Below are 19,743 nucleotides of genomic sequence, written 5' to 3' on the forward strand. Positions count from 1 at the left end.
CTCTGAAGGTTTAGCTCTCCCTCCCACGGGATTTGGGTGCAGAGAACTGTTTATCCGGTCTGTTTCCTTCAGGGTCCGGCGGTGTCTCTGGCAGGGGTCCTGCCGCTCCTGGGCCCTCCCCCACGGGAGCTTTACTGTTATTTTTATATTAGCTATTGAGCTTTAACAGGTATCCTGTCAAAAACATAAAAATTCCCTTGTTAGGTTCAGCCTATGGCCAGCTGCAAATACCTGATAGTGTGGATGAATCCATAAGTGATACCATGACTTGGATGATTTTAATATCCCTAAGTCAAATGATACTGGTGTAGAATGAGCTTTTCCTCACTCTTTCTTATAGATAATTTTGTATAGATAAATTAATACTTCATAGGACCTCAAAAAGATCATCAAGAGTACAAATGTTTGTATTGGGTTGAATGCTGCTATAATCTTGAATTACTATAAAGCAGTGGTTTTCAACCTCCCTAACACTGCAACCTCTTAATACAGTTCCCCACAACCAAAAATTTATTTTTGTTACTACTTCATAACTAAAATATGCCACTGTTATGAATCATAGTGTAAATACCTGACATGCAGGAAATCTGCTATGTGTCCCCAGTGAAAGGGTTGGTCCACCCATAAGGGGGTCACCACTGAAGCTATAAAGGACTCTGATGCTCACACAGGTAGATAAGCAATGGTAGGGATCCTAAAGTTTCTTCTCAACCCTCATTTGTGCAATTGCAAATCGATTGAATGTGACTTAATAGGATTTTCATGGCCAGGAAACTTAGATTGAACTTGTGGATTTTGAAGAGTTGAATATATCAGAGTTCCTCGGCACTGTTGATCGGCCAGCCTGATAGTAAGTATAGTGTATTTCGAAAATTCAAATTAAAAGTATAAGCAGTTTTGAATCACTTTTCAATTAGAAGTAATCTAAGTATCCAGGGAGAATTTAACTATCCTTTGATGTTAGTCGTGGGAAAGAGAATGGGTAGGAGTTTATTTTTATCCTGCTATGTTTCTGCATGACTTCTTTTCATGTTCCTTTCAGGAGAACACAGTGCCTGCGAACATATTGTTGATGGAGCCTGGTTAATTCCTACATTAGTGATCAAGTACATGTACCACATGGCAAACCATCTGCTATCAGACATTCTGATTAGCGAGGAGGGTGCCTAATGTGCTGTTTCTGTCTTTGGGGTAAGATTTCTGGTAGTTTATGTCTCTGATGGAGGCCATAGATATAATTAGGGCCTTATTCTCTGATGTACAAGTAAAAGCTATTTCCAGTATGATTATATTTCTCCCTCTTTCTCATATATATGGTTAAAACGTGACTATGCAGCTAATAACGGTACTAATCTTCATGTTTCTGTATCTAGGTTATGATGTTTACTCCTTAAATATAATGGTGGAAATAAAAACAACTTACCAGGTAATTATCATCCTTCCCACATATTGATGTGGACCATGGATGGTTTCCTGGTACCCTCCTTTTTGAAAATTTCCCTTTATTATGAGAACTTTTGACTCAGAGTTCTGCAAATGGTCAAAGGTCATGAAATAATAATGACCTTAGCAATGTCATGTGACACAGAAAATTTCCCTTAGTGTAGTTCTATAGCAGGTTAGAGCATCACAATGATTACATCATAAACAGTGTGGACACATAAAATATTCCAGGTTAGTCTTGCTATGAGCCTCAGTCACAGTATGGGACATTTGATCTTCAAAGTTACAAGTAAGTGACGATGGTCTCTCTGGTACATCTTGACACCAATCTTTTGCTACCTCTACTGGTGTAAAAGATATGATTCAGTTCTTAGCAATTGTGGTAGCCATGAGTGAATATTCCTCAGGTAGTAGTGAAAATTTATGATGCGCCTGAACATGTGGGGTTTGACAATGTCCCACAGATAGGCCCACAGGCCCATACAATGAAGACAACTCCTCAAGAGGCTTCCTCTTTATGGGTGTCTCTAGTTTGTGTCACATTGACAACAACTAAGCAGCTGGTAGTTTTTGTCAACTTGCTGGTATTAGCTCATTCATAAGACAGAACAGCTAACCTTCCTATGTGGATAGTTGTTGATGATCTCAATATCTTTTACATATCAATGACTTTGATAAGTACTATAGTGCAAAACAATGTTGTGCTTAATAATGCAAGTTATAAGTTTTACAAGGTAGAAGCAATCTGAATATTTAGAAGCTCATTATTTCCTAGTTTTTTTGGTTTTTTTGAATTGTTCACAACCTGGTGCTTCGCTGTAACATTTTGCAGGTGGCCTTTCAAGGTAAGGGAAGATGCTCTTGATAATATCTGCAACCTCAAACTTGTTCAGGTAACCATGTAGAGATAAACTCTTCCTTAACAATGGTAGCGATTAAGGTAATCGACAAGTGTCCTTGAAATGCATTTGAAACAAATCAGATCTTGAAACACGTTTGGGGAATTTTGTTTGTCTTCTTTTGGAGGTAGGGAAATAATTGGGGTTGAATTGAGGAACTCATATTTACTCTAGTGCTTACCGTTGACCTGTAACCTCAGCCCTCATGTATTTTTGCTTTTTATTTTGAGAAAGTATCTGACTGTGGTGCCAAAGTGATCTTGAATTTTCTCTGTAGCCCAGGCAAACCTTTAACTTCTAGTCCTCTGGCCTTAATCTGCTTAGTAGCAAGTCTCACAGACCCGAGTCACTAGGCCTGGCTTATGTTTTCTGACAGATTCTCTTAAACAGAACACAGTGATTACTAAAGAACTTTGGAATGGATATTGATCCTAAGCACCTAACTGATAAACCGATTATAGCTCAGTGAAGACCACCTCATTTTCAATATCCAGACAGTTGAACTGGCTAAGTCAACCTGAAATTGCGATTTTTTGTAGGTGTTTTCTTACTTTCTTGGCTAGTTCACTGGTGTGATTTCTCTCCACACTTCTAGCCCTTAACATTCTCAGTTGCTATTTTGGCATTTCTCCAACCTTTTTGGCAATCCTGCTTCTCCTCTACTGTGTCTAATGTTATTTAAGCACTAAATGCCATTTTTATTCTAACTTCAAGACTGTATGAATTTAATAATCACCATGTAGAGACAGAAGCAGGATTCCACATAGTTCTCAATGTGGCCATCATTTTGATGATATAGATGCTAACAGTTTTAGAGATAACCTTTGTGGGGAGGAAGACTTTTATGATAAATCTCTGTCCATTGTCTTTTGCAAGAATCTAGGTCTGGTAGATGCACCCAGAATTAATACCATGACCTTGGCAATTTTAATATGGATCAGTAGAACAAGGCACATATCTAATGAGTTTTCCTTGGTGTGTTTCTCAGAGACAGGTTATAGCATCATGGTAGTATGTAAAAAAAAAAAGGTATGCAAGAATACTACTTATATCTGCAAAAGTGCCACTGTGATCCTGAATCCTTCTACAGGCCATCTCATCATCATCTGAATAGCTAAGTAATGATGGCATCCCCAGCCATTTTTTCTAACTTACATCACAAGCAAAAACTCAGATCAGAAATCATGGACTTCTTAAACAAATTTAGTGAACATGATTTCATATTATTTATATGGCTAGAAAATTGAACCTGTGAATACTGAGGGGTTGACTATGTCAATGGTTTATTGGCATTGTTGTTGATCTGTTAGACTAGAAGTAAGAATAGTTTGTTTTGAGAGTGGAAATAGAGAAGTTCTAAGATGTCCTGAACTGTGGTCTTATTAGATGACATCTATTCAGTTGTAATTGAAATATTTCTAAGTAGAAGTCATGGATGGAGGAACTGGATGATGACCATGTAGGTCACACTTTATTTTGATATGTTTGTGTCACTTCTTCCTCAGTTTTGCATTTAGATTTTTCATGAAGATTGTTGTTGACAGACCCTTCCTAATTCTAGGTAAGTGATAAAGAGGCATACCACCATACAGGATATTTAATACTAAATTCAGGTCAGGGAAGCAGGGTGCTAAACCCAATACTACTGTTTTAGTGCCAGTTTCTAACAATAGTTGGAATAGTCTACCAATTTGAAAGGGTGCAATAGTCATTCATTAAAATCTTTTCTTGTTTTGTTTTGTGTGTGTGTGTGTGTGTGTGTGTGTGTGTGTGTGTGTTACTAGAGATTAAATACATGGTCACTGTAACCTTTTGTTTTCTTTTTAAAACAGGGTCTCACTAAGTTACCATATTGGTCTTGAGCTTGGCAAACTTCCTGCCTCAGTCTCCAGAGTAATTGCAATTTCCAGCCTGCATCTCAAAAGCCAGCAAGTCTTGAGGTAAGTATTGATGCTGGCCTCTTTGTAGGACAGTTCATCTCACTTCTCTGTGCTTGAATAAGGTTTAGGTGTTTTTGCTTTTAGTCACTGTGTATATGTAGTAGGTTCTTCGATACAAACTGGCATGAGTTTTAGTAAAATTACTGGGTGGTTATATTGTATAAGGTAGGAAAATTTATATTTACCTGGAAGTATTAAAAAATGATTGTTACAAGGTATAGTAACATGTGCCTTTAATCCCAGCACACAGAAGCAGGCAGGTCTCTAAGAAATCGAGCCAGCCTGGCCTACGAAACAAGTTCCAGGACAGCCAAGAAGGGATAGATTCATCCCCTAATATGTGCATTTTAATCCTGAACAAGAAAAGAACTGCTGGAGGTCTCATCAATCCTGATTTCAAATTGTACTTCAAAACTACAGTAATAAAGACAGCATGGTATTAACATAAAAACAGACACATTGATCAAAGGAATCAAATTGAGGGCCCAGACCCAAACTCACACACATATGGACACACAGAAAAAAAGACATCTTCAAAAAATGGTACTAGTCTAACTGAATGGCTGCATGTAGAAGAATGCAAATAGAGCAATACTTATCATCCTGCACAAAATGGATTAAAGACCTAAATATAAAACCAGATGCAATGAACCTGAAAGAAGGGAAAGTGAGGGATATCTTTCAATGCATTGGCACAGAAGAATTTCTGAACAGAACACCATTAGTGCAGACACTGATGTCAACAATTAATAAATGGGACCTCAGGAAACAGGCTTCTGTAAGGCAATGACAGTGTCATTCAGACAAGGTGGCAACCTATAGAATAGGAAAAGATTTTCATGCACTCTACATCTAATAGAGGGCTAATACTCAAAATATATAAAGAACCAAGGAAAATAGATATTTAGAAAACCAAAAAACAATTAGAATATGGTACAGACCTAAGCTGAATTATCAATAGAGAAAACTCAAATGTGTAAAAAACACTTAAAGAAATGTTGACCATCCTTAGTCATCAGGTAAATGCAAATCCAAAGTACTTTTAGATTCCATCTCACTCCTGTCAGAATGGCTAAGATCTGTATGTGGGCTATGTTCTGCTAGCTGGGCTGCCTTGTCCGGCCTCAGCGGGAGAGAGGAAGCTCCTAACCTGGCAGAGACTTGAAGTGCCAGGGTTGAAGGGATATCTGGGAAGGGGGGCGGTTCTAACTTCTTAGAGGAGAAGGGGAGGGGTGATGGTGGAAGGATTGTGGGGGAGTGCCTGGGAGAGGAGAAGTGAGCTGCATGTAAATAGAATAATTTAAATTTAAACAAAACCAAATCCCACAAGTAGCAGTGCTTTCTGGCAAAGATGCGAAGCAATCTAACCCTTGCTGGTAAGATTTCAAACTTGTAAAACCAGTTTGGAAGTCAATATTGCAATTTCCCAGTAAGTTGGGAGTCCATCTACCTCAAGATCCAGCTATACAACTCTTTGGGAATATACCTAAAGGGCATTTCATTCTATTACAAGTTGAGCAAGGATATTTGCTCAACTATGTTCTAGCTGTTTTATCCATAATAGCCAAAAATTGGAAACAACCTAGATGTCCCTCTACAGAGGAATGAATAAAAAATTGTGGTACAGTTACACAATAGACTATTACCTTTTTACAATATGACATCATGAAATTTTCAGGAAAATGGATGGAACTAGACAAAAAATTATCCTGAGTGAGGTAACCCAGATCCATAAAAATAAATATGGCATGTATTCATTTATATGCAGATATTAACCATTAAATAAATGATAACTAGCTACAATCTGAAAACCCAGAAAGGTTAGGTATAGTTGAAGGGACTAGGAAAGACATATAGATCTCCCAGATGAGCCGGGAACAGGGAGGACTAGAAAGGGAGGATCATGGAAGGAGGGGGGGGTAGTATTGAAGGAGGGAATGCAGGGTGAAACAGCAAGAACTGAGGGACATTTGAGTGGTGAAAACTTAGTAGAGTGGAAACTTTCTAAAACATACAAAGACAATGAAGTCTTCAAATAACAAGGGAGATGGAGCCCTCATTGGCCATCTTTGTCACCAAACGAAGCTTCCAGTAGTGGGATTAAGTTTCAACTAATGGAGCTGTTGGCTAAAGTGGTTCCACTAAAATCCCCAAACAATCCAAGCTGTTGCCCAGAGAATACGTTGCTCTGCAAAAGCTAACAGCAAGCCCCCATCGCAGCAGACAGTAGCTCCACAACTCACTGAACATGGAGCTGGTGCTACATAGAACTTTGTCCCTACTTTCTAAAGTCTTTGGTCCGGGAAGGTACTCTGAAAGCTACCTACCAAAAAGAATAGTAAACACCTACCCAGTCACAAATCTTTTATCTACAATCTGTCCTGTCTGAAAAATATGCTAGGATAGTAGTGAGGCAAAGCTTGTGGGAGTAACCAACCAACGTCCAATTTAACGTAAGAGTCATGCTAAGAGATAGTACCCATACCAGACACTGCTTGAGTGACCAAGAATCAGAAACTAGATGGCCCAGAGATGAAGGGAACAACAAATACTACGGGTCTAAAAAAATAACAATAAAATGATTCCTAATGATATTCTTCTATTCTCGTAGGTCAGGACTGCGTTCAGAAGCTTCTTCTTGCAGGAGATGGAAACAAATACAGAGGTCCTCAGCCAAGCATTATGGAGAGAGAGAGAGAGAGAGAGAGAGAGAGAGAGAGAGAGAGAGAGAGAGAGAGAGAGACCTTGGGATAGGGACACACAGCCTAAGTGAGATGTCTCCATGAAATCCCTCCTCTCAGAGCTCAGGGAATCCTGTGGAAAAGGAGGCAGAAAAAATGTAAAAGTCAAAGGGGATGGAGAACACCAGGAGAACAAGGTCTTCCAAATCAACTGAGGAAAGGTCTTATGAATTCAGAGTGAAGCAACAAGCACATGGCCTACACAGTTCTACCCCAGGTCATGTGTGTGTGTATACATACATACATACATACATACATACATACATACATATAGATGCAGGTACATATCCATATGTTTATCTTATGCCTTCTGTTGGGGCTCTCTTCCTCCTGTTGGGTTGCTTTGTCCAACTTCGATGTGACAGTCTTTGTGTCTGGATGGGAGGAAAGGTAAGGAGGAGCTGGCAGGTGTAAAGAGAGGGCAAACTGCAATCAGGATATATGGGATATGAGAGAAGAATCATTTTAATAAAAGGTGATGATATGTATATTTTGAATTCATGCAAGTATCCAGGTGTAGTTGAAGTGATTTTCAAGGATGATGGTTGCCAAGGGAATGAACCAGGATCTTGATGAGCACATTACATATTCAAAACCTATTTTGCGCTGGTTTTCTTTCTTCCCATTTAATAAGAATGGAAATACGGAGATTGAACCTTACACACAAGAGGCAACCACTTTGCAGCCCTAGTCCTCGATTTTTCTACTATTTATTTTGTAATCATATCCCACCAAGTTGTCAAGGGTAGTAATGAGCTCCTTCTGTGGCCTAGGAAGGTCACTGTTCTTCTTTCAGCCTTCTGAGTATCCCGAATTACAGTAAGGTAACATGGACCCCAAAAGACAATGCGAAATGTTTTCTGTCAAGTCTTCAGAAGTGATGCTTGAGTGACTGTGCAGAAAACAAAAAAGTAAAAAGGAGGCACTGTTGAGGGTATGGGGAAGCAATAAAGGGGAATAGCAGAGTACAAATGATCTGATGAAAGAAATGGAGAAAATGGGGGTCTTTAATTAGAGAGGGAGAAAAAGGCACAAAAACTGTTAGGTTTAAACATTATAAGGATTCACACTATTAATTTTTCTAAAAATATAATATATATTATAATCAGTATACATATGGACTGTGAATGAAATTTGCCCTTTTAGGTTGATAATGCCCCTTCAGAAAGTCAAAGACCTTCTAACAAAACCTCCACTAGGCATGAGAAGCCCTCTTTTGAGTTGTTGGTTACAGTTGGCCAAGACACTGTCAAAATGTTATGTGCCTTTGGTTGTCCCCCATAGCTGGAAGGTAAATTCCTATTGCTGAAGATACCATGCACTTCAGACACAGGGCTCAGAGACTCCTGAGCTGGGACTAAGCTAAATGATCCCTTACCTGAGGACTAGCTTTTATGGTAGCGGATGGGACCATGCTTGTTTCCAGTGGAGCGAAGCAACCAACAAATCCTACCTGCCCCTGATGTCTATGAACCACAAAGATCACCATGGCATGTTAACCCCAAGGGCGCAATAAGGGTGTGCGTGCCTTGGTGGTAACCAACAACTGTCTACTTGGATGTAAGACCCACTGAACAAGAGGGAGTCATGCCTGGCCCTAGAAATCCCAGTGGTAGTGAAGTCATGGAGCTTGGAAACACCTACAGCTACCACTTTACTAAACCTGCATAATCCCTAACTGCATTTGAAATATTTATCATTATATAAAGATAAATGTAGTCCTCACACTTCATCAATAATGGACAGAGACCATTACCAAAAAAAAAAATAAAAAATAAAAAAAAATACAACCAGTCAAAACATAGTTGTAGAGCCCAGTCCCAAAGAAGACATCTATAAAACAACTCCCACATCTAAGGCTCAGAGGTCATTTTAGAAGAAGGGGCATACAGATTATAAGAGGCAAAGAATTGAGGAATTTGCTATAAGATTATATCTCTTCGGAATGTCAGAAGCTACAATCAAAATCTAACCAATATGCTACCCTTTTTAAGGGAGGCAATCAATCAGCAGAGTTCTTGGTGTTTTGGGCTTATTCTCATTTTGCCCCCTCTTCTGTAATGTTCCCTGAGCTATGGGTAGGTGCATAGCTGTGGTAGAGATGTGTTCATTGGGGCTGGGCTCCCATAATCTTGGAATTGTGCCCAGTTGTGTTTTTCTGTGATTGTCCTCATTTTCTATAAAAAGAAGCTCCTTTTATGAAGGGTGATATAGTTGCACTTATCTGTGGGTATATGGGTAAGAGTTACAATGTAGTAAGGAATTATGCTGATCTGGTGAAGTGGTGATTGTAGATTCCTTTTTAAGATCCACGAACTTATTGTCCCTGGGAAGTTGGCTGGCCTTCTAGTACCTTGCATGATGTTCCTCCTGTTGGGAGTACTTTAAGTCTAATTAGACAGCTGCTAATTACCACCAATACATGAGTGCTACTCACTACACCTTTACAGGTATCTTGCTACACTGGCACTGGGCTTCATAAGCATTGTCACTGAATTCTATTTTCTGGTACCATGAAAGGTAGACTCAAGAAAAGAGGCTTTCAGATTGGATCCAGCTGGAAAAATCCAAGTCCTGTGGCCTGAGTGTGTGGTTTCTTCATTAGTAGATCTTCGATCTCTAGAGAGGCAACAGCAATAGTTTAGATTGTCTGGGAAGTCACTTGGACTACTTGAGCAACTGTTCAAAAGAAGGTTTCCCATGCCTGCTACTGGGGGTTTTGTCAGTCTATGGTTCTTGTGGCGAATATTGCCAGACCAAGTGACATAGAGAGGTTGGCAAATGCATGCACACATGCATGAAGACATACATACATACATACATACATACATACATACATACATACATACATACATAGAATCTAATATTAGATACATTATAAAATAATAAGATTCCTTGAAGCTTTGTCAAACCTTGGTGCTATTTGGTTCTTGCTCTCCTTCTGTACTGACCTCCCTTAGCCCTCACCGGTTGGAGTCCTCCCTATTTTTCCATTTCTCATTTCATATTACCTGTATCCTGCTGTTCTCCTCTCATCCCCTCCCCCCACCATGGTTCCCTCATACTCTCTTTCTGTAGTTACTCTATGCGCTATACTCTCTTCTGAAGATTAGTAGCTAGGATCTGCACACGAGAAAGAAAATGTAGTCTTTCTGGATCTGTGTTACATCACTCAATACAATCTTTTCTAGATCCAGAGATGGATATTTTGATAAGAGTTTTGACCTAGTATTCTAGCAATAACCTACACAAAGCTATTATTTTTATAAAATTAGATTAGAACCTTAGTGGCATAAGTTCTATTAGAACAAGTCAGGTATTTAAAGCACATTTTCCAAGTGCATTTCTTATTTTCAGAATCCTGTCAGAAGAAACAGTCAACTCAATAATGGTCATAAGTAGAAATTTGTTAGCTACCATGTCTTTGATGAGGGAAGTCTTCTGCAATGATGAAAATTTGATCTTTAATTCCCAGGGGAGGAATTTGTGTTTTCTCATCACTTTTCAAAGTAGGTGTGCTTATATAGGCATGAAACAATTTCACATTTGCTTATAGGTCATTAATGATGTTTTAAATTCTAATATGTATTTGAGGGCACATATGACATATTATTTTTATAAAACTCATTTCTCCATAGAGTTTATAGTAAGCCTCTGACCTCATTACATTCTTTCTCATAGGTAGTATATCTGTAATTTTTGTCATGTTGAAATGGTATTTATAATTCATGTTTATAAAGGTGTTTTTAAAGAATTTATAATAGTATCTGTCTTAGTTAGGGTTTCTATTGATGCAACAAAATGCAAGTTTAGGGAAAAAGGGTTTATTTGGTGTGGTGGTTTTAGTAGGTATGGGCCCCATAGACTATTTGTTTGAATGCCTGCTCCATAGGGAGTGGCACTATTAAGGGGTGTGGCCTTTTTGGAATTGGTATGGCCTTGTTGGAGGAAGTTTGCCGCTGTGAGGGTGGGCTTTGAGGTCTCCTATGCTCGAGCTACACCCAGTATGCACAGTCTTCTGTTATCTGTGGATCAAGATGTAGAAGGTCTTCCAGCACCATATCTACCTGCATGCTGCCATGCTTCCCACCATGATGATAATGGACTACACCTTTGAAACTATAAGCCAGCTCCAATTAAATGTTGTCCTTTATATGAGTTCTGTGATCGTGGTGTCTGTTCACAGCAATAAAACCCAAACTAGGACATACGGCTTATTCTTCTATATTATAGTCCATCACCAGAGAGTCAGGACAGTAACTCAATCAGGACTGAAACCTGAAGGTAGGAGCTAATGCAGAGGCCATGGATGGGTTCAGCTTACTGGCTTGCTTAGCCTGGTTTCTTATAGAACCCAGTACCACCAGCACTGGACTGCAACCACCCGCTTTGTGCCAGGCCTCCCCAATCAATCACTAATTTAAAAACAAGTCTTACAGCCAAATCTTATGGATGCGTTTTCTCAATTTAGATTCCCTCCTTTCAGATAACTCTAGTTTTTGTGTCAAGTTGACACAAGAATAGCAGGCACAGGATCAATCAATTGCTTGGTATAGTACTGACCCCATCATTTTTGCGTGTCTCATTTTATGAAGGTGGAAGATCCTTTTATATGACTCTTTCCTTGGAGTTCTGCAAGTATTTCAGGAGTACTGACAGGTCCTTCAATGATCCATTTAGCCAAGGAAATTTGAAGATAAAAGGGTAGAAAGAGATGTGTATAGAGTGAGATGTATAACATGCTGTTTTATTTTTCCTAGAGCCTTGTTGGTTTATCACAGGTGTCTGCTTAAGGAACCTGATATAAAGTAAGTAAGTACTCTTACAAGTCAGGGTCATAGTATGTTACATCTAGCTTCAGTTACCTGGTTACTGATGAGAGCATCTGCCACTTTTATTTATTTCAGATATTATGAAATAGAGAAGTTCTGGCACTTGTAGCATCCATGGTATTGAAATATATGAAAATATTTATGTAGAATCCTAAGAATTTTGGGACCATGAAGATATTCAAGCATTTATGATTTTCCCCCCTGATGGCCCAGTCTGTCAACTGCTTACAAGTGTATAGTCAAAACAACATGGCTTTCTTACATGGATATTGAACTTGGATAATTACAAAAATCAAGGTAGAATGGACGTATCCTGTAGTTGAGATAACCTGGTATAAAGTAAATTATCTCTAAAATATATTTCATAACATCTTCTTCAGAATCTTGTGATAAGTCCAGTCTGCATGACAAATTGCTAGTAAGTGCCTGATATTGGCACTTTGCAGGTAAATCCTAATGTGTATGAAATAAAACATAAACCATTTGATCTCCAGATATAAAGTGATATAGGTGCACTTCACACACATTGCCATGATTTCTTTACAGGTACTTAGGTAGGGAATGGGACCCTTTGGTCCCATAAGCAGTGGACTGTACATACCAAGGTAATAATGATCAGATCTTGCTAGCCACACAAGTCACCACAGAAATATTTCAGGTATTCCATACAAAAATGTGTTGTTTGCCAGTGGCCTTGACCCTGAAGCCCCCCAAGGAGCTGAGTAAATTGATGAGCTCCACACAGGTGGATGGTTCCAAACTGTGTCCTTTTATACTTACATAATAATATATTTTACAGGTTCTTGTCAAGACATAGTATGTCAACCCAGGGTAGCTATTAAGTTACAAAGCAAGTATTGAAGAAAATGCTGATATGGGCTTAAATCACTACTGAAGGTATCTGATCATTTTGTAAAAGAAAATAATTTTGGTTTTACCGGAAGTCCCACAGCAGCGGATCCCGGCCCGCAGCAGCTCTCTGCTCCCAGACACGGGGAGAGAGAGACCCAACCGCCTGGTCAGGTGGGCACTCCTGAGGCTGCAGAGCAGAAGAGACCACCAACACTGCCCACCCCTGCCCACATCCCTGGCCCAAGAGGAAACTGTATAAGGCCTCTGGGCTCCCGTGGGGGAGGGCCCAGGAGCGGCAGGACCCCTGCCTGAGACACCAACGGAACCTGATAGAAACAGACCGATAAACAGTTCTCTGCACCCAAATCCCGTGGGAGGGAGAGCTAAACCTTCAGAGAGGCAGACAAGCCTGGGAAACCAGAAGAGACTGCTCCCTGCACACACATCTCAGACGCCAGAGGAAAAAGCCAAAGACCATCTGGAACCCTGGTGCACTGAAGCTCCCGGAAGGGGCAGCACAGGTCTTCCTGGTTGCTGCCGCTGCAGAGAGCCCCTGGGCAGCACCCCACGAGCGAACCTGAGCCTCGGGACCACAGGTAAGACCAAATTTTCTGCTGCAAGAAAGCTGCCTGGTGAACTCAAGACACAGGCCCACAGGAACAGCTGAAGACCTGTAGAGAGGAAAAACTACACGCCCGAAAGCAGAACACTCTGTCCCCATAACTGACTGAAAGAGAGGAAAACAGGTCTACAGCACTCCTGACACACAGGCTTATAGGACAGTCTAGCCACTGTCAGAAATAGCAGAACAAAGTAACACTAGAGATAATCTGATGGCGAGAGGCAAGCACAGGAACCCAAGCAACAGAAACCAAGACTACATGGCACCATCGGAGCCCAATTCTCCCATCAAAACAAACATGGAATATCCAAACACACCAGAAAAGCAAGATCTAGTTCCAAAATCATTTTTGATCATGATGCTGGAGGACTTCAAGAAAGACATGAAGAACTCCCTTAGAGAACAAGTAGAAGCCTACAGAGAGGAATCGCAAAAATGCCTGAAAGAATCGCAAAAATCCCTGAAAGAATTCCAGGAAAACATAAATAAACAAGTAGAAGCCCATAGGGAGGAGACACAAAAATCCCTGAAAGAATTCCAGGAAAACACAATCAAACAGTTGAAGGAATTAAAAATGGAAATAGAAGCAATCAAGAAAGAACACATGGAAACAACCCGGGATATAGAAAACCAAAAGAAGAGACAAGGAGCTGTAGATACAAGCTTCACCAACAGAATACAAGAGATGGAAGAGAGAATCTCAGGAGCAGAAGATTCCATAGAAATCATTGACTCAACTGTCAAAGATAATGTAAAGCGGAAAAAGCTACTGGTCCAAAACATACAGGAAATCCAGGACTCAATGAGAAGATCAAACCTAAGGATAATAGGCATAGAAGAGAGTGAAGACTCCCAGCTCAAAGGACCAGTAAATATCTTCAACAAAATCATAGAAGAAAACTTCCCTAACCTAAAAAAAGAGAAACCTATAGACATACAAGAAGCCTACAGAACTCCAAATAGATTGGACCAGAAAAGAAACACCTCCCGTCACATAATTGTCAAAACACCAAATGCACAAAATAAAGAAAGAATATTAAAAGCAGTAAGGGAAAAAGGTCAAGTAACATGTAAAGGGAGACCTATCAGAATCACACCAGACTTTTCGCCAGAAACTATGAAGGCCAGAAGATCCTGGACTGATGTCATACAGACCCTAAGAGAACACAAATGCCAGCCCAGGTTACTGTATCCAGCAAAACTCTCAATTAACATTGATGGAGAAACCAAGATATTCCATGACAAAACCAAATTTACACAATATCTTTCTACAAATCCAGCACTACAAAGGATAATAAATGGTAAAGCCCAACATAAGGAGGCAAGCTATACCCTAGAAGAAGCAAGAAACTAATCGTCTTGGCAACAAAACAAAGAGAATGAAAGCACACAAACATAACCCCACATCCAAATATGAATATAAAGGGAAACAATAATCACTATTCCTTAATATCTCTCAATATCAATGGCCTCAACTCCCCAATAAAAAGACATAGATTAACAAACTGGATACGCAACGAGGACCCTGCATTCTGCTGCCTACAGGAAACACACCTCAGAGACAAAGACAGACACTACCTCAGAGTGAAAGGCTGGAAAACAACTTTCCAAGCAAATGGTCAGAAGAAGCAAGCTGGAGTAGCCATTCTAATATCAAATAAAATCAATTTCCAACTAAAAGTCATCAAAAAAGATAAGGAAGGACACTTCATATTCATCAAAGGAAAAATCCACCAAGATGAACTCTCAATCCTAAATATCTATGCCCCAAATACAAGGGCACCTACATACATAAAAGAAACCTTACTAAAGCTCAAAACACACATTGCACCTCACACAATAATAGTGGGAGATTTCAACACCCCACTCTCATCAATGGACAGATCATGGAAACAGAAATTGAACAGTGATGTAGACAGACTAAGAGAAGTCATGAGCCAAATGGACTTAACGGATATTTATAGAACATTCTATCCTAAAGCAAAAGGATATGCCTTCTTCTCAGCTCCTCATGGTACTTTCTCCAAAATTGACCATATAATTGGTCAAAAAACGGGCCTCAACAGGTACAGAAAGATAGAAATAATCCCATGCGTGCTATCGGACCACCACGGCCTAAAACTGGTCTTCAATAACAATAAGGGAAGAATGCCCACATATACGTGGAAATTGAACAATGCTCTACTCAATGATAACCTGGTCAAGGAAGAAATAAAGAAAGAAATTAAAAACTTTTTAGAATTTAATGAAAATGAAGGTACAACATACCCAAACTTATGGGACACAATGAAAGCTGTGCTAAGAGGAAAATTCATAGCGCTGAGTGCCTGCAGAAAGAAACAGGAAAGAGCATATGTCAGCAGCTTGACAGCACACCTAAAAGCTCTAGAACAAAAAGAAGCAAATACACCCAGGAGGAGTAGAAGGCAGGAAATAATCAAACTCAGAGCTGAAATCAACCAAGTAGAAACAAAAAGGACCATAGAAAGAATCAACAGAACCAAAAGTTGGTTCTTTGAGAAAATCAACAAGATAGATAAACCCTTAGCCAGACTAATGAGAGGACACAGAGAGTGTGTCCAAATTAACAAAATCAGAAATGAAAAGGGAGACATAACTACAGATTCAGAGGAATTTCAAAAAATCATCAGATCTTACTATAAAAACCTATATTCAACAAAATTTGAAAATCTTCAGGAAATGGACAATTTCCTAGACAGATACCAGGTATCGAAGTTAAATCAGGAACAGATAAACCAGTTAAACAACCCCATAACTCCTAAGGAAATAGAAGCAGTCATTAAAGGTCTCCCAACCAAAAAGAGCCCAGGTCCAGACGGGTTTAGTGCAGAATTCTATCAAACCTTCATAGAAGACCTCATACCAATATTATCCAAACTATTCCACAAAATTGAAACAGATGGAGCACTACCGAATTCCTTCTACGAAGCCACAATTACTCTTATACCTAAACCACACAAAGACACAACAAAGAAAGAGAACTTCAGACCAAATTCCCTTATGAATATCGACGCAAAAATACTCAATAAAATTCTGGCAAACCGAATTCAAGAGCACATCAAAACAATCATCCACCATGATCAAGTAGGCTTCATCCCAGGCATGCAGGGATGGTTTAATATACGGAAAACCATCAACGTGATCCATTATATAAACAAACTGAAAGAACAAAACCACATGATCATTTCATTAGATGCTGAGAAAGCATTTGACAAAATTCCACACCCCTTCATGATAAAAGTCCTGGAAAGAATAGGAATTCAAGGCCCATACCTAAACATAGTAAAAGCCATATACAGCAAACCAGTTGCTAACATTAAACTAAATGGAGAGAAACTTGAAGCAATCCCACTAAAATCAGGGACTAGACCAGGCTGCCCACTCTCTCCCTACTTATTCAATATAGTTCTTGAAGTTCTAGCCAGAGCAATCAGACAACAAAAGGAGATCAAGGGGATACAGATCGGAAAAGAAGAAGTCAAAATATCACTATTTGCAGATGACATGATAGTATATTTAAGTGATCCCAAAAGTTCCACCAGAGAACTACTAAAGCTGATAAACAACTTCAGCAAAGTGGCTGGGTACAAAATTAACTCAAATAAATCAGTTGCCTTCCTCTATACAAAAGAGAAACAAGCCGAGAAAGAAATTAGGGAAACGACACCTTCATAATAGACCCAAATAATATAAAGTACCTCGGTGTGACTTTAACCAAGCAAGTAAAAGATCTGTACAATAAGAACTTCAAGACACTGAAGAAGGAAATTGAAGAAGACCTCAGAAGATGGAAAGATCTCCCATGCTCATGGATTGGCAGGATTAATATAGTAAAAATGGCCATTTTACCAAAAGCAATCTACAGATTCAATGCAATCCCCATCAAAATACCAATCCAGTTCTTCAAAGAGTTAGACAGAACAATATGCAAATTCATCTGGAATAACAAAAAACCCAGGATAGCTAAAGCTATCCTCAACAATAAAAGGACTTCAGGGGGAATCACTATCCCTGAACTCAAGCAGTATTACAGAGCAATAGTGATAAAAACTGCATGGTATTGGTACAGAGACAGACAGATAGACCAATGGAATAGAATTGAAGACCCAGAAATGAACCCACACACCTATGGTCACTTGATTTTTGACAAAGGAACCAAAACCATCCAATGGAAAAAAGATAGCATTTTCAGCAAATGGTGCTGGTTCAACTGGAGGGCAACATGTAGAAGAATGCAGATCGATCCATGCTTATCACCCTGTACAAAGCTTAAGTCCAAGTGGATCAAGGACCTCCACATCAAACCAGACACACTCAAACTAATAGAAGAAAAACTAGGGAAGCATCTGGAACACATAGGCACTGGAAAAAATTTCCTGAACAAAACACCAATGGCTTATGCTCTAAGATCAAGAATCGACAAATGGGATCTCATAAAACTGCAAAGCTTCTGTAAGGCAAAGGACACTGTGGTTAGGACAAAACGGCAACCAACAGATTGGGAAAAGATCTTTACCAATCCTACAACAGATAGAGGCCTTATATCCAAAATAAACAAAGAACTCAAGAAGTTAGACCGCAGGGAAACAAATAACCCTATTAAAAAATGGGGTTCAGAGCTAAACAAATAATTCACAGCTGAGGAATGCCGAATGGCTGAGAAACACCTAAAGAAATGTTCAACATCTTTAGTCATAAGGGAAATGCAAATCAAAACAACCCTGAGATTTCACCTCCCACCAGTGAGAATGGCTATGATCAAAAACTCAGGTGACAGCAGATGCTGGCGAGGATGTGGAGAAAGAGGAACACTCCTCCATTGTTGGTGGGATTGCAGACTGGTAAAACCATTCTGGAAATCAGTCTGGAGGTTCCTCAGAAAATTGGACATTGAACTGCCTGAGGATCCAGCTATACCTCTCTTGGGCATATACCCAAAAGATGCCTCAACATATAAAAGAGACACGTGCTCCACTATGTTCATCGCAGCCTTATTTATAATAGCCAGAAACTGGAAAGAACCCAGATGCCCTTCAACAGAGGAATGGATACAGAAAATGTCGTACATCTACACAATGGAATATTACTCAGCTATCAAAAACAACGAGTTTATGAAATTCGTAGGCAAATGGTTGGAACTGGAAAATATCATCCTGAGTGAGCTAACCCAATCACAGAAAGACTTACATGGTATGCACTCATTGATAAGTGGCTATTAGCCCAAATGCTTGAATTACCCTAGATCCCTAGAACAAACGAAACTCAAGACGGATGATCAAAATGTGAATGCTTCACTCCTTCTTCAAATGAGGAAAAAGAATACCCTTGGCAGGGAAGGGAGAGGCAAAGATTAAAACAGAGACTGAAGGAACACCCATTCAGAGCCTGCCCCACATGTGGCCCATACATATACAGCCACCCAATTAGACAAGATGGATGAAGCAAAGAAGTGCAGACCGACAGGAGCCGGATGTAGATCTCTCCTGAGAGACACAGCCAGAATACAGCAAATACAGAGGCGAATGCCAGCAGCAAACCACTGAACTGAGAATAGGTCCCCTATTGAAGGAATCAGAGAAAGAACTGGAAGAGCTTGAAGGGGCTCGAGACCCCAAAAGTACAACAATGCCAAGCAATCAGAGCTTCCAGGGACTAAGCCACTACCTAAAGACTATACATGAACTGACCCTGGACTCTGACCCCATAGGTAGCAATGAATATCCTACTAAGAGCACCAGTGGAAGGGGAAGCCCTGGGTCCTGCTAAGACTGAACCCCCAGTGAACTAGTCTATGGGGGGAGGGCGGCAATGGGGGGAGGGTTGGGAGGGGAACACCCATAAGGAAGGGGAGGGGGGAGGGGGATGTTTGCCCGGAAACCGGGAAAGGGAATAACACTCAAAATGTATATAAGAAATACTCAAGTTAATAAAAAAAAATAATAATAATAAAAAAAAAGAACTTCAAGACACTGAGGAAAGAAATTGAAGAAGACCTCAGAAGATGGAAAGATCTCCCATGCTCATGGATTGGCAGGATTAATATAGTAAAAATGGCCATTTTACCAAAAGCAATCTACAGATTCAATGCAATCCCCATCAAAATACCAATCCAGTTCTTCAAAGAGTTAGACAGAACAATATGCAAATTCATCTGGAATAACAAAAAACCCAGGATAGCTAAAGCTATCCTCAACAATAAAAGGACTGCAGGGGGAATCACTATCCCTGAACTCAAGCAGTATTACAGAGCAATAGTGATAAAAACTGCATGGTATTGGTACAGAGACAGACAGATAGACCAATGGAATAGAATTGAAGACCCAGAAATGAACCCACACACCTATGGTCACTTGATTTTTGACAAAGGAGCCAAAACCATCCAATGGAAAAAAG

The 19,743-nt window shown here is 39.8% G+C and overlaps 1 long non-coding RNA gene across 10 annotated transcripts in view; it reads left to right on the top strand.

The window, feature by feature from the left end:
- LOC103690816 (uncharacterized) overlaps positions 1 to 13,254 on the top strand; it is a 30,430-nt gene extending 17,176 nt beyond the window's left edge. For 4 of the 10 annotated variants that reach the window (XR_010061356.1, XR_010061358.1, XR_010061361.1 and 1 more), the window contains 3 exons: positions 1,043 to 1,191; positions 1,374 to 11,831; positions 11,931 to 13,254. This is a non-coding gene — a long non-coding RNA (uncharacterized LOC103690816). Of the gene's footprint in view, positions 1 to 1,042; positions 1,192 to 1,373; positions 11,836 to 11,930 lie in introns of all 10 variants that reach the window. The other 6 variants (XR_010061363.1, XR_010061364.1, XR_010061360.1 and 3 more) reach the window with 6 other exon arrangements.
- Positions 13,255 to 19,743: the final 6,489 nt, after the last annotated feature.

The sequence above is a fragment of the Rattus norvegicus genome, chromosome X, assembly GCF_036323735.1.
Source record: "Rattus norvegicus strain BN/NHsdMcwi chromosome X, GRCr8, whole genome shotgun sequence".
Taxonomy (NCBI): domain Eukaryota; kingdom Metazoa; phylum Chordata; class Mammalia; order Rodentia; family Muridae; genus Rattus; species Rattus norvegicus.